This window comes from Arachis hypogaea, chromosome 3, assembly GCF_003086295.3.
Source record: "Arachis hypogaea cultivar Tifrunner chromosome 3, arahy.Tifrunner.gnm2.J5K5, whole genome shotgun sequence".
NCBI classification, from domain to species: domain Eukaryota; kingdom Viridiplantae; phylum Streptophyta; class Magnoliopsida; order Fabales; family Fabaceae; genus Arachis; species Arachis hypogaea.
Window position 1 is genome coordinate 21,977,673 of NC_092038.1, and position 13,626 is coordinate 21,991,298.

Below are 13,626 nucleotides of genomic sequence, written 5' to 3' on the forward strand. Positions count from 1 at the left end.
ATTTTTGGTTAAGTTAACTGAAATCGGATGGTCCGATTTGCTGAATGATAGAAATTCTGAATTTGAAAGTGATGAAAATCGGACGGTCCGATTTGAGGGCGTAGTAAAATTGGCATGCGGTCGGACCGTCCGATTTATGGTTTTATATATACCTCGACATTACCCGAAGTCTCCATTTTTTGTTAGTCTGTGAAATTTCTCTCCTGAAACCCCTTTAGTTCTTTCTTCTTCTTCTTCATTGTTTCGGCAGCAGCTTTCATGTTTATTGTTTGAAGATCCTATTTGCAGCAAGTTTGAGAGTATTTTCTGTGAGTACATCATAATGGATGATAGAGTATTGTTAAAGATTTATTATCATGGGCAGATTTTATTACAAACAGCTGAAGGTGTAAAATTTGTGTGTGAAAATCCATTGGATATTATTATTCCATTTACATTGTCGTTTAAAGAATTAAAAGGTGTAATTTGTGAGAAGATTGATTCTCAAATATGTAGGAGAATATCGTGCATTTTGTACAGGAACCCAATATCTGTATTTGGTGGGTTCGTTCAGTTTCAAATCAAATATGTAACCGATGAAGCGAGCATGCAAGATATGTTTTCAATGTACATGGAAACTCGCTCACAGATATCATTCATCGAGCTGTATATTGAGTTTGAGCAGTCGGAAGCAGACCGGAATATTGAGATGGAAAATTATAATAGTGATAGTGAGGAGGAATTCGAAAGTAATTATGAATGCCTTGATCCGGGTGGAGATGGAGATCAGGCCGAGGACACAATGCAGGCAGATGTGGCCGATGTGGCAAATGCACTAGTAAACCAGCATCCGTTTGTGGAGCCTACTTTCATGCGCTCACTGGACTTGGAGGCCATGCATACACCGGAATTTCCTGAGTATATGAATGCAGGTATGCAGTTTTGATACAATGTATGATAGAATAATATGACAGATTTATTAGTTAGCATGACAAACATGGTAGGTTTGGTTCAAATCGGACCGGAGCAAACCAAACCGGACCGGTTGAAATCAAACCGGACCGATTCAAACCAAACCGGACCGGTTCAAACCAAACCGGACCGGTTCGAACCAAGCCAGACCGGTTCGAACCAAATCGGTCCGGCTCAAACGAAACCGATTCCGACATTGGTATATTGATATTGATTGTGTTATTATTTATTTTTTTGTTCAGCTTAATTTTATTCTTATAATTTAATAATTTGATTTAATTATGACCGGTTCAACCGGATAAACCAGTGACCCGGTCATTTGACCTGGTTGATGACCGGTTCGGTTATGATAACTACGGTAATTAGCGTTTAGTTTTTTGGTTGATTTTTTATTTCTTATGTATTTAATTACTTATTTGTATTTATATGACCAATATGTAGTTATTAATTAGAGTACATAATTTTTTGTGTGAATGTAGCAGAGCTTCCTGTTGTAGCGGATGGTGAATTTATGGTCGGGATGGAATTCAGTTCTAGGGAAGCAGTGATTAAGGCGATGAAAGATTATACAATCCGTCGAGGCGTGGATTATCGGGTGTACGAGTCGGAGCCAACAACATTCTATGCTAAATGTACACAGTACGGTTCCGGTTGTGACTGGCTGATCAGGGTGAGTAAAATGTCCCGAAAGTACTGCTGGGAGGTAAGGAGGTACAATGGTAGTCACACGTGTACTCGAGCATGCATTTCTCAAGATCATTCCAAATTGGGTTCCGACACAATTGCAGAAGCAATTAAGCCGTTGGTAGAAGTTGACCCATCTATAAAAGTAAAATCAGTCATTGCGGAGGTACAGTCGAAGTTTAATTACACTGTAAGTTATCGGAAAGCCTGGTTAGCAAAGCAGAAGGCAGTGGAGTCAATTTTCGGCGGGTGGGAAGCTTCGTATGAAGCTTTGCCCATATGGTTTGAGGCCATGTGTCACAAAGAGCCATCAGTGGTCGTTCACTTTGAAACAATACCTGCGTACCAGGGTGATGACTTGGTTCCTGACATCCGTGTCTTACATCGAGTCTTCTGGAGTTATTACCCATGTATCAGAGCATTCAGACATTGCAAGCCAATAGTGCAGGTAGACGGAACTCATTTGTATGGAAAATATAAAGGTTGTCTGTTAGTGTCAGTTTCTCAAGACGGCAACAACAATATTGTGCCCATTTCATTCGCGATAGTGGAGGGGGAGACTTCAGACGCGTGGCACTTTTTTCTCAGTAACTTGCGACAGCATGTGGTGACGCGTGACAGTGTGGGCCTTATATCCGACAGACATGAATCCATCAACTCAGCTATTGTTCGGAGTAACGGAGTCTGGTCTCCTCCTAGGGCTTTCCACATGTTTTGTATCAGGCATATAGAGTCGAACTTCTTGAGAAAGTTCAAGGCTCCATACTTGCAGAAGCTTATCGTCAACATAGGTAAATATGAATAAAACAAATCAATTATTGTCTAATATTATGTTATAATGCATGATTTTATGATGATGCCTTTTGTGAAACACAGGATATTCGAGGACGGTCCGCGAGTACGAGATGCGTTATCAGCGACTGTGCGAACGCGGTGAGGCCTACAGTACCTGGCTAGACAGGATATCGCGCGAGCAGTATATCTTGGCATTTGATGGTGGATACCGATGGGGTCATATGACAACCAATCTGGTGGAGTGCATCAACTCGGTTTTGAAAGGAGCGTGTAATCTCCCAGTCACTGCACTTGTTAAGGCAACGTTTTACAGGCTTAATGAGTTATTCACACGAAAAAGGGCCGAGGCTGAGGCACGTATTAATGCTGGACATGTGTTCTCTGAGGTTGTGACGACTAAATTGCATGCAAATCAGCGGGCATCGGGAAACATCCAGGTTAGCTGCTTTGATAGACAGAATGAGGTATTTGAGGTACGTGAGATGCCTAGTGGAGTGGAGTACGCAGTCGACCTACGTCGAAGAGTTTGTGACTGTGGCGAATTCCAAGTGGATCGCATTCCGTGTCGACATGTATTTGCTTGTTGTGCAAATCAGCGACTTGATTGGCAGGTGTATGTTCATGAAGTATACAAGATGGACCAAATTCGAAGAGTTTACAGAGCTAGGTTTAGGCCACTAGGAAATCCAACAATGTGGCCCGTTTATAATGGATCTCGTTTTGTAGGCAATCCGTTTCTTAGACGTGTTGCCAAAGGTCTGCCAAAGATGACCCGCTTCTTGAACGAGATGGACACTCGGATGCTGCGTGCGTCGAGGCGCTGCAAGCAATGTGGGGCCGAGGGCCACAGCCGTAGCAGATGTTGTCAACGTGGTGGTGCAAGTGCATATCCAGCCACATGAACTTGCTATATTAATTTATGATTTTGTTGCATGACTATTTGCACCTATTATATGATCTTGTGTTATGTATGTATGATCTTGTTGCATGACTATTTGAACTATTATATGACCTTGTGTTATTTGAACCTATCTCATGAACTTGTTATATGAAATTATGATCCTGTTTCATGACTATGTAAACCCATTATATGAATATGTTATACGAACTCAAACATATTTAGTTACATAAACTCTGCTTAACATAGTACATGTCAAATACAATAGTACATCACATAAACTCCAACTAACATAGTACGTGCGAATTAAAATAATACATGACCTAAAAGAACGAGACGCAAATTAAATAGTACATCACATAAACTCCAATGAAAATAGTACATCACATAAACTCTAATGAAAATAGTACATCACATAAACTCCAATGAAAATAGTACATCACATTTACTCTAATTATTCATAGTCAACGCGAATAAAGGGCTACTTTCTTCTTCCCCACTTCATTTTGTCACAGAACTTTTTGCACTTCTTTGCAACCCTTTTAAAAGTAGATGGAGTATATCTATTAGCGCTTCGGCATGGAGGATCAGTCCTAAGGTCATATCCTTTTCCCTTTTGACTTGTGGCCGTACCTATTGAAATAGAACAAGATCAAATAAAATGTATTTCTCAATTAAATATAGCTCTAATAAAGCGTATTTCTCAAATAAATATACCTGCACTAGGCGCTGGATCGTTGCCGTCGGAGTCATCGTCACCATTTGTATCATCCGCATTACCTTCCTCATCTTCATCCTCATCCTCATCTTCATCGTCATCATCGTCATCGTCATCATCATCATCATCTAGACGATCTACTAGGTAGTCATCAGCCTCATCAGCAGCTGCCTTATTACTCTCATGAATGAGACTCATCGGAATACGTCGTGGGTTCCCGCTCTGTATGACACCTCCCATGGCAACTTCACTCCGACTCGAATCAATAGAATGTCGACCACCAGAATGTGATGAGGATGTGTGGTGTCGAGCTCTCGAGTCTAACGACATCCTACCTGAAGCAAGACCACTCGGATCCTGCGGAGCCATGAATCCAAGTAACTGGCTAAATGAGGCTTGTTCTCCTGAGTCAAAATGTGGAACACCCCAATACTGTTGATGCAATGGAACTGATGGAGTAAAGTAATCCGCAGGCTGACTCTGAGGAATATATGACTGAGGTGCCTCTTGTGTTTCTGGCTGAGAAACTGGGGGTGGTGGTGGGGGCGGTGATGGAGGCGGCGGTTGGTTATCCTGATGATCTGCTGGGTGGCCCTCTATATTCTCTTGAAATGCGAGATCTGTCAATTGCAAGTGGGCACCATATGCCCCCCGATAGTCCGATACCATTGCATGTAAATATCCAAGGGACTATGTAATGGAACCAGTGGATCAGAAAGAACGTGACTATACCGATTCGTCCATTGCATGACCCAAGATAAATGCACATCGGACCAATCTTCATTCTTAGGTCCAGTCAAGACCTCGCCATGTGCATGACCTAAATTCTCTAATCCCGCCGAAGTTACGGAGCAACGGCAGAAATTTCCAGTGCACTCCTGCCGCAGACTTGTCCCCAAACATAATGGTCCCAAATAATAACATTATGTAACACTTTACATACCTCTGAACCTGAATATCATTATCTAAGACTATATGTTCTTTTAGTCTCCGAAACCAAGTCAACTTTACAAAACTTTCTCTACATTCTGTCTTCCTGGGTGCAACACCAAAATGATGGATGGAGACATTCGACCTCTAACGCCTCATAACTACTCATAGTCGGTCCTGTAACTGGAAGACCATTTGTCGGAAGCCCAAAAATTACCGCCACATCCTCCAACGTCACGGAACACTCGCCAATTGGAAAATGAAAAGTATGCGTCTCGGGCCGCCATCTCTCGATCAGAGCATTAACCAATGCCGATTGACATTGGACAACTCCAATCTGCGAAACGTAATAAAATCCAGTCTCCCGCAAATGCCCCTCCACAATTGGATTATATGGATCCGGTGGCATATAATAATCGCATATTAACATTCGTGAAGCCTACAAAACTTAGCCATATATCACATTAATCAAATATAACCATGCTTAATTAACATACCATATTTAACATTCTTGCATTCTCATTATCATATAAGCAACATAACATAATTAATAAACCTTAAATGAAACTAAAATTAACATCTATTTATTACTATTATTTCCATGAAAGCTATATTTTCTAATATCTACATCCTAACCTTTTCTTAATAACGATTTCCATTCGTTTAATGTAAATAGATAGAATGATAAACTCAAATAAATTTAAAATTAAATCTAATTATTATTATTACTCGACAGCAATATAAAATTATATTTGTTAATTCTAACTCCAATATCTAAACTAAATCCTATTTAGTTTATAGTAATAACTATTAATAATATCTAATTTATATTTATATAACTGATTTCCCACTATTTTCTTGTATATTATTATTATTATTATTATTATTATTATTATTATTATTATTATTATTATTGTACGGGCACATATGGAAATTAAATTAACAACCATACATTACATTATTCTACTAACTAACCGCATTATTATTATTCTTACAGTAATTAACTATCTAAACTAGTTTAACTTACTAAACTAAACCTAAACTAACGATCACTAGAATAATAATAATAATAATAATAATAATAATAATAATAATAATAATAATAATAATAATAATACCTCGTTCAGGATAAATAAATTAATGTCACTTAGTTCACTAATTATACTTACACAACTCTTAACACTTGAAATAACTAACTAACAGCATACATTCACTAATTATAAAAATTGCATGTAATCTAATTATTATTATTATTATTTAAATTAAAAAAAATTAATTTAATAAAATAAATTTACATAATTAAGTTGATCAAGATAATTAACAATGTGTAACTCTGGACGATTCACATCTTTTGTTCTTCGTCTCCTTGGCATTTTTCAACTCTCCCTCCTTGAATTTTTTTGCTACTGAAGCTTCTTCAATGGAAGAAAGAAAATGGATTTTGAAAGAGATAGAACGGTCTGAGAGTGAGAGAGGAACGAAGTTGGGCACTGGATGGAAGGCTGGGGTTTTACTCCAATGTGAGAAGGGGTCCACTCCCTGGGTTCGTGCATGCTCGACGCGTGGCCATGGTGCGCAAATCGGACGGTCCGATTTGTTCACCATTCACGCCAGAAATCGGACCGTCCGATTTCATACACTCCCAAATCGTACCGTCCGATTTCACCTTCGCAGCCCCCACACTCCTGTAATGCACGCCACACTCCAATATCGATGGAATACACCAAAGCTACCCTAATATTAAAATTAAAAAACTCCGAAAAGGGAATTCAATCATATGCTTTTTTTTTTTCTGAAATTGATAAAATCCTAAGTGGCAAAGTCTTCGGTATAGATGGAGGGGAGACATCTATATATATAGATTTGTGTTAAAAGAGTATTGGCTGGACAAGTGTCCTTTGAAGGGAACAAATTCTGTGATGCATCAGATGGTACCTGTATTTGTAACAGTTGAAGCACATGCAACTTTTGAAATTAAGGAAAGGTGATTACGATAATTAGAATATGTGGGATTAGTTAGTAGAATGGGTTGTTTCATGGTATAAAAGGTTGGACGTGGTTTTTTTTAGACTTGCACTTTAAAACAATGCAATATAAAAATATAAGATTTTGTAGGCCTTTTTAATTTATAGTTCTATTATAAGATTTTGTGCATAAATATTTTTGGAAATAACTATTTTAGTGGGTTTAGTCAGAAAATAGTTAACATTTAGATAGAAGATTTATTTTAAGGGTGGTGCTATGGTGCTGATAGTAATTTTTTTCAATACATGATAAAATGAAGTGGCAAGAAGTAATGGTGGACGCGTGGTTCACCTGTAGTCACAATTGGAGACAACAGCTGATGCACAATAGATAGGTCACAATCATCCATCAGTTGAAAAAAAAGAGTTAGTGAGGTTTGCAGGATAAATTAATGCATCATTGAAAAATTAATTGATGGTTAAAGGAGATAATCTCTTGTGTCTTTTTTTGGGTATAGCCATACTGAACTAAGAAATGCTCTTTTAAACATATCACTCAAATTGGGCCATGAATATAAAGTTCACAAGGAGAATAAGTAATGATAAATATAATAATAATAATAATAATCTTATATATATATATATAAAAGACAACTACGAATTTATTTATAAACTCTAAATACAAATTTTATTTTAATAAATATATTAAAAATTAAAATACATTAAAAAATTTTAATATATGAATTAAAAGAAAAATTTAGTTATAACAAATTTTTTATTTTAATTTATACTAATTTATTATGTATGTATTCGATTTACTATATATATTTTGTACATAATAAATCGAAATTTGATTTATATGTAAATACCTAAAAATTGAGTTTGTCTGATTCGATTTATATAGATCTATTTAGAACATATATAAAACTAATTTCTATTTAAGACATCGGTGTAATTTTAGTCTCCAATCAATTTATTAACATAAATTATCGTTATTTTTAAATTCAATATATATATATTAGTTTTATTTTTTCATAAATTTATTATTCTTTTTAATTTTTAATGATTCATTAATTACTTTGTATTTACTGCAGTCTTCAAATTTTTTATAAAAAATAAAAAATCAAAATCATCAAATTACAAAATACTAACAATAATTATTTTTCTTTTTAATTCTTAAATATAATTTTACTTTACTTAAGATAGTATATTTAATACAAAAAAATAAAGCATATCAGATAATAATATTTTAATTTTGAATATTGCATTGTTATTGTCCATGCTAATAATGATATTTTTTATTTTTAGATTTTAATTTTTCATGTTAATAAAGAATTAATTTATACTCAGGAATTAAAATATTATTATTTGGTATGCTTTATTTTTTTGTATTAAATATACTATCTTAAGTAAAGTAAAATTATGTTCAAGAATTAAAAAGAAAAAATAATTATTGTTAGTATTTTGTAATTTGATGATTTTGATTTTTTATTTTTTATAAAAAATTTGAAGACCGCAGTAAATACAAAGTAATTAATGAATCATTAAAAGTTAAAAAAATAGTAAATTTATGAGAAAATAAAACTAAAATATATATATTGGATTTAAAAATAACGATAATTTATGTTAATAAATTGATTAGAAACTAAAATTATACGGATGTCTTAAATAAAAATTAGTTTTATATATGTCCTAAATAGATCTATATAAATCGAATCAGGTAAACTCAATTTTTAGGTATTTACATATAAATCGAATTTCGATTTATTATGTACAATATATATATAATAAATTGAATACATACATAATAAATTAATATAAATTAAAATAAAAAATTTGTTATAACTAAATTTTTCTTTTAATTCATATATTAAATTTTTTTAATGTATTTTAATTTTTAATGTATTTATTAAAATAAAATTTGTATTTAGAGTTTATAAATAAATTCGTAGTTTTCTTTTATATATATATATAAGATTATTATTATTATTATTATATTTATCATTACTTATTCTCCTTGTGAACTTTATATTCATGGCCCAATTTGAGTGTTATGTTTAAAAGAGTATTTGTTGGTCCAGTTAGTATGGCCATACCCAAAAAAAGACACGAGAGATTATCTCTCTTAACCATTAATTAATTTTTCAATGATGCATTAATTTATCCTGCAAACCTCACCAACTATTTTTTTCCAACTGACGGATGATTGTGACCCATCTGTTGTGTATCAGCTGTTGTCCCTAATTATAGCTACAGGTGAACAACACGTCCACCGTTCCTTCTTGCCACTTCATTTCATCGTATATTGAAAAAGATTACTATAGCATCGTAGCACTACCCTTATTTTAATGGGCTGTCATAAAATGATGAGTTATAGAGGGTATGTCTAAAACGAGCTCAACCATTATGTGCTTATTGAATGAGCCACATTTATATAGGCCATTAGATTTTATTAGATGAAAATCAAAGGCTAATATAAAACTAGAGTATTGATGGACTCTAATAAATATAGAATATCCTAATACATAAATAAATATTTTAAATGGCAATATTTTAATACACAATACTTTATACGGCAATAAAATCTTTTATTTTTAAATAATTAAATATAAAATATATGAGTATTTTTTATTTATTAAAATTAATTATTGCAAAAAAAATTTATAACATTAAAAAATTATATTAAAATAATATTTTAAACTATAACTAACATAAAAATATAAAATAATTAAAATTTTATTTTATATTACTTGACAAATAATTAGATTATTATATTTAAAATTTATTAACTAACTAAGTTTATTAAATATACTGTTATATAATATAATTTTTTATAAAAATATTTTAAAAATATAATTTATTTAAAATATTATATATAATACATGAAAATATTAACTTTTTTATTTTTTTCAATTTTTTAAAAAAAATATAATAAATAATATAATTTTAAATACATACCTAAATAAAAAAGTTAATATTTTCATGTATTTTATATAATTTTTTAAATAAATTTTACTTTTACAAATATTTTGATAAAAAATTATATGATATAATAATATATTTAATAAAATAATTAGTTAATAAATTTTAAATATAATAATCTAATTATTTGTCAAGTAATATAAAATAAATTTTAATTATTTATATTTTATATTATAGCTTAAAATATCATTTTAATATTATAAAAAAATTTGCATAATAATTAATCTTAATGAATAAAAAAATTTATATTTTTTGTATTTATTTAATTTATATTTTTTAGATCAAAAAATTTCTACCTTTATATAGTAAAATATGTGATAATCTTCTTAATATATATTAGGGGTGGCAAAACGGATCGAGTCCGTCGGACCGACCCGCCAAATTCGCTAAAAAAGGTAGATCGGAGTAGGATTTGAAACTGGTCAAATTAAAAGAATTTGCCAAACTCACAAAATTTTTATGCAAAATTATTTTATAATATTAAAAGATTATATAAAAATGATATTTTAAATAGTTATACTATAATAGATTTAATATGTTTTCTAATTTCAATGTTATTATATGATTATAATTATTTAATATATAAAAAATTACTAAATAGTATATATATATATATATATATATATATAGGGATGGCAAATGGGCCTAAACCCGCCGGGTCGGTGCGCGTAACCCGCCAAAAAAGGCGGGCTGGGCTGAAAAATTGGGACCGCCAAATAGCAAAAGCCCGCCTAACTCGCACCGCTTAAACCACAGGCTTTGGCGGGGCGGGTGGGTTTCCCCGCCGGGCTTATTATTTTTAGCAAGGGGTATTTTTATAATTTTTTTTTGCCAAAACCCAACTTCCCCCAACATAACTTACAAGAGAATGAAGATGAAAATTGAGTGTTTTGGATTATATTTATTTTGTTTTAGAGACAATATTTATAATTATGTTTTAGATTATGTTTATTTTACTTTGGGAACAATATTTATAATTATGCTTTGGATGAAAACTTGGTTTATATTTATATTTATTAGATATTTATAATTACAAAGACTTTAATATTTGTGAATATAAAAATTATAATTTGTTTATACTTTTAGAAATTATAATAGTTAAAAATAAAAAATAAGAGAGATTTTTTATGCCTTTATATATATTATTTAATAGTTAAAAGTAAAAAAAAGAAGATATTTGGCGGGCTATGCCTGCCGTTAGGCGAGGAGGGCTAGGATTTTGGGACCGCCTCACTAGGCAGGGCAGGGCGGGCTTCCCCGCTTGCCACCCCTAATATATATATATATATATATATATATATATATATATATATATATATATATATTAGGGTGGCAATGTGGGCCGGCTCGCCCTAACCCGCCCCGCCTCACCTAGGCCCGCACCTTAAGAGAGACGGGCCAGCCCGCCCCGCCAACTAAAGTGGGTATAAAATGCTAGTCGTTTGACTTTGTTTTTTTTAAAAATAAAATTAATTAAAATTTACTAAAAAATAATAATTAAACAATTAATTACAAATAAAAAATAGTCAAATTATAATATGACTTTTTATTATTATTTTTAAAATTTTTAACTTCAATAAATTTGTTTATTATAATATTTGTCAATAGAACCATCTTTATTTTAAAAAATAAATCACATAATTTAAACATATATACGAAATTATAAAATAAAATAAATAAAGTCACATAATTAGAAGTTAGAACATATATACATAATTTAACGAATTTTTTTAATTTAACAGGTTGCAAATTCTAACCCAACCCATATTTTTTAGCGAGTTCGGCGAGTCGGCCCGACAAATTCGACCCGTTTTACCACCCTTAATATATATATATATATATATATATATATATATATATATATATATATATATATATATATATATATATATAAAGAAGATTATCACATATTTTATTATATAAAGATAAAAAAATTTATTTTAAAAAATATAAAATATAAATACAAAAAATATAAATTTTTTTTATTTATTAAGATTAATTATTATATACAAATTTTTTTATAATATTAAAATAATATTTTAAACTACAACATAAAAATATAAAATAAATAAAATTTATTTTATATTACTTGACAAATATTTATTTATCCAAATAAACCACGTCCAACCCTTTATACCATGAAACAACTCATTCTACTAGCTAATCCCACATATTGTAATTAACATAATCACCTTCCCTTAATTTCAAAAGTTGCATGTGCTTCACAGTAACAACTCCTATTACAAGTACAGGTACCATCAGATTCGTCACAGAATTTATCTCCTTCAATAGATACTTGTCTAGTCAACACTCTTCCAAGACAAATCTATACATGTAGATGTCTCCCCTCTATTTATACCGAAGACTTTTCTTAAAAGTTATCAAAGATTTTTGTCATTTTTTCTTTTTCGTGTGGGAGAGAGAAGAGTATATCTCTCAATAGTGTGAGAAGAAAATTTTTTTTTTGATGATATGAAGGGCCATAGGCCCAAAGAAAGAAAAAAACAAAAGAAAACAAAGAAGGCACACTAGCGCCTGGAGATACGGGGAAACATTACCCCTCTCCCATCTTCATGCACAAAGTCCTTCACCTCTTGCGGCGGAGCATCCCAAAAGACAAGACCAGGATCAATTTCAGCGCCGATTCTCGCCAATCTGTCCGCCACTCTATTACCTTCTCTGAGTATGTGGCTGAAGCAAATTTCCCAATTCCTCTTCTTCCAATTTGCAATTAAACGCACCAAAGGATTGGGATGGTTATGGAGTTCTCGCTGATTATTAATAAGGGCTATAACAGCAGCGGCATCGCTATATATAATGATTTTCCTCATTCCCATAGTCCAAGCAAGGTTGAGGCCGTCATGGATTCCCCAAAGCTCAGCATTGAAAGCCGAGCAGAGGCCAATGCTGCGAGAGAAACCCCCCAGCCACCTTCCCCGATGGTCTCGAATTGCGCCTCCACAGGATGCCAGGCCGGGATTCCCTTTTGCAGCTCCGTCCGTGTTGAGAGCCACCCAGCCTTCCGGAGGTGGTTTCCAGGATACATAAATCTCAGTTCTTCTCTCATGTTCAGTCAGGTGCTCATCTTTCTTAAAAGCTTCACTATTTTGTTGTACTTGTAAGATAATTTCATTGATAGCTTCTTTCGGTCTATGGTAGTTTTGATTGTGTACTTCCTGATTCCTCCAAAACCAAACCCTCCAGCATGTTGTCATGAAAGTGTCCCTCCAGCTATAGTTGTTTTCTTTTCCTAGTTCTTGATTTAGATTCTGCTCCACCCAATCTGATAGTTGATGGCCGAAAAAACTTCCAATAGCTTCTGGTTTAATTAACTGGGTCCAAATTCTAGAGACCTTGGGGCAGTCCCTTAAGACATGAAGGATGTTTTCTTCCTTATCTGGGCAATGGTGGCAACAACCATTCCCACCACAAATTTTCTTCATCCTTTCTTTTGTAGGGATTCTTTGATGCATAGTTAACCACATGAAGATTTTATTTTTTTGAGGGCCCTTCCATTTCCAAATTCCATCCCAAATAGAGCTTTTAGGTTCTGTCCATCCAGCTAGCAATTTGTAGGTACTTGCCACAGAGAAGTCTCCATCCGGAGAGTGCATCCAACCCATGGTATCTTGCTCCTGTTCTAAGTTTGGTGGAGGGATTGCTCTTATTTTATCGATTATCTGACTTGGTAAAGCTTGTTTGAG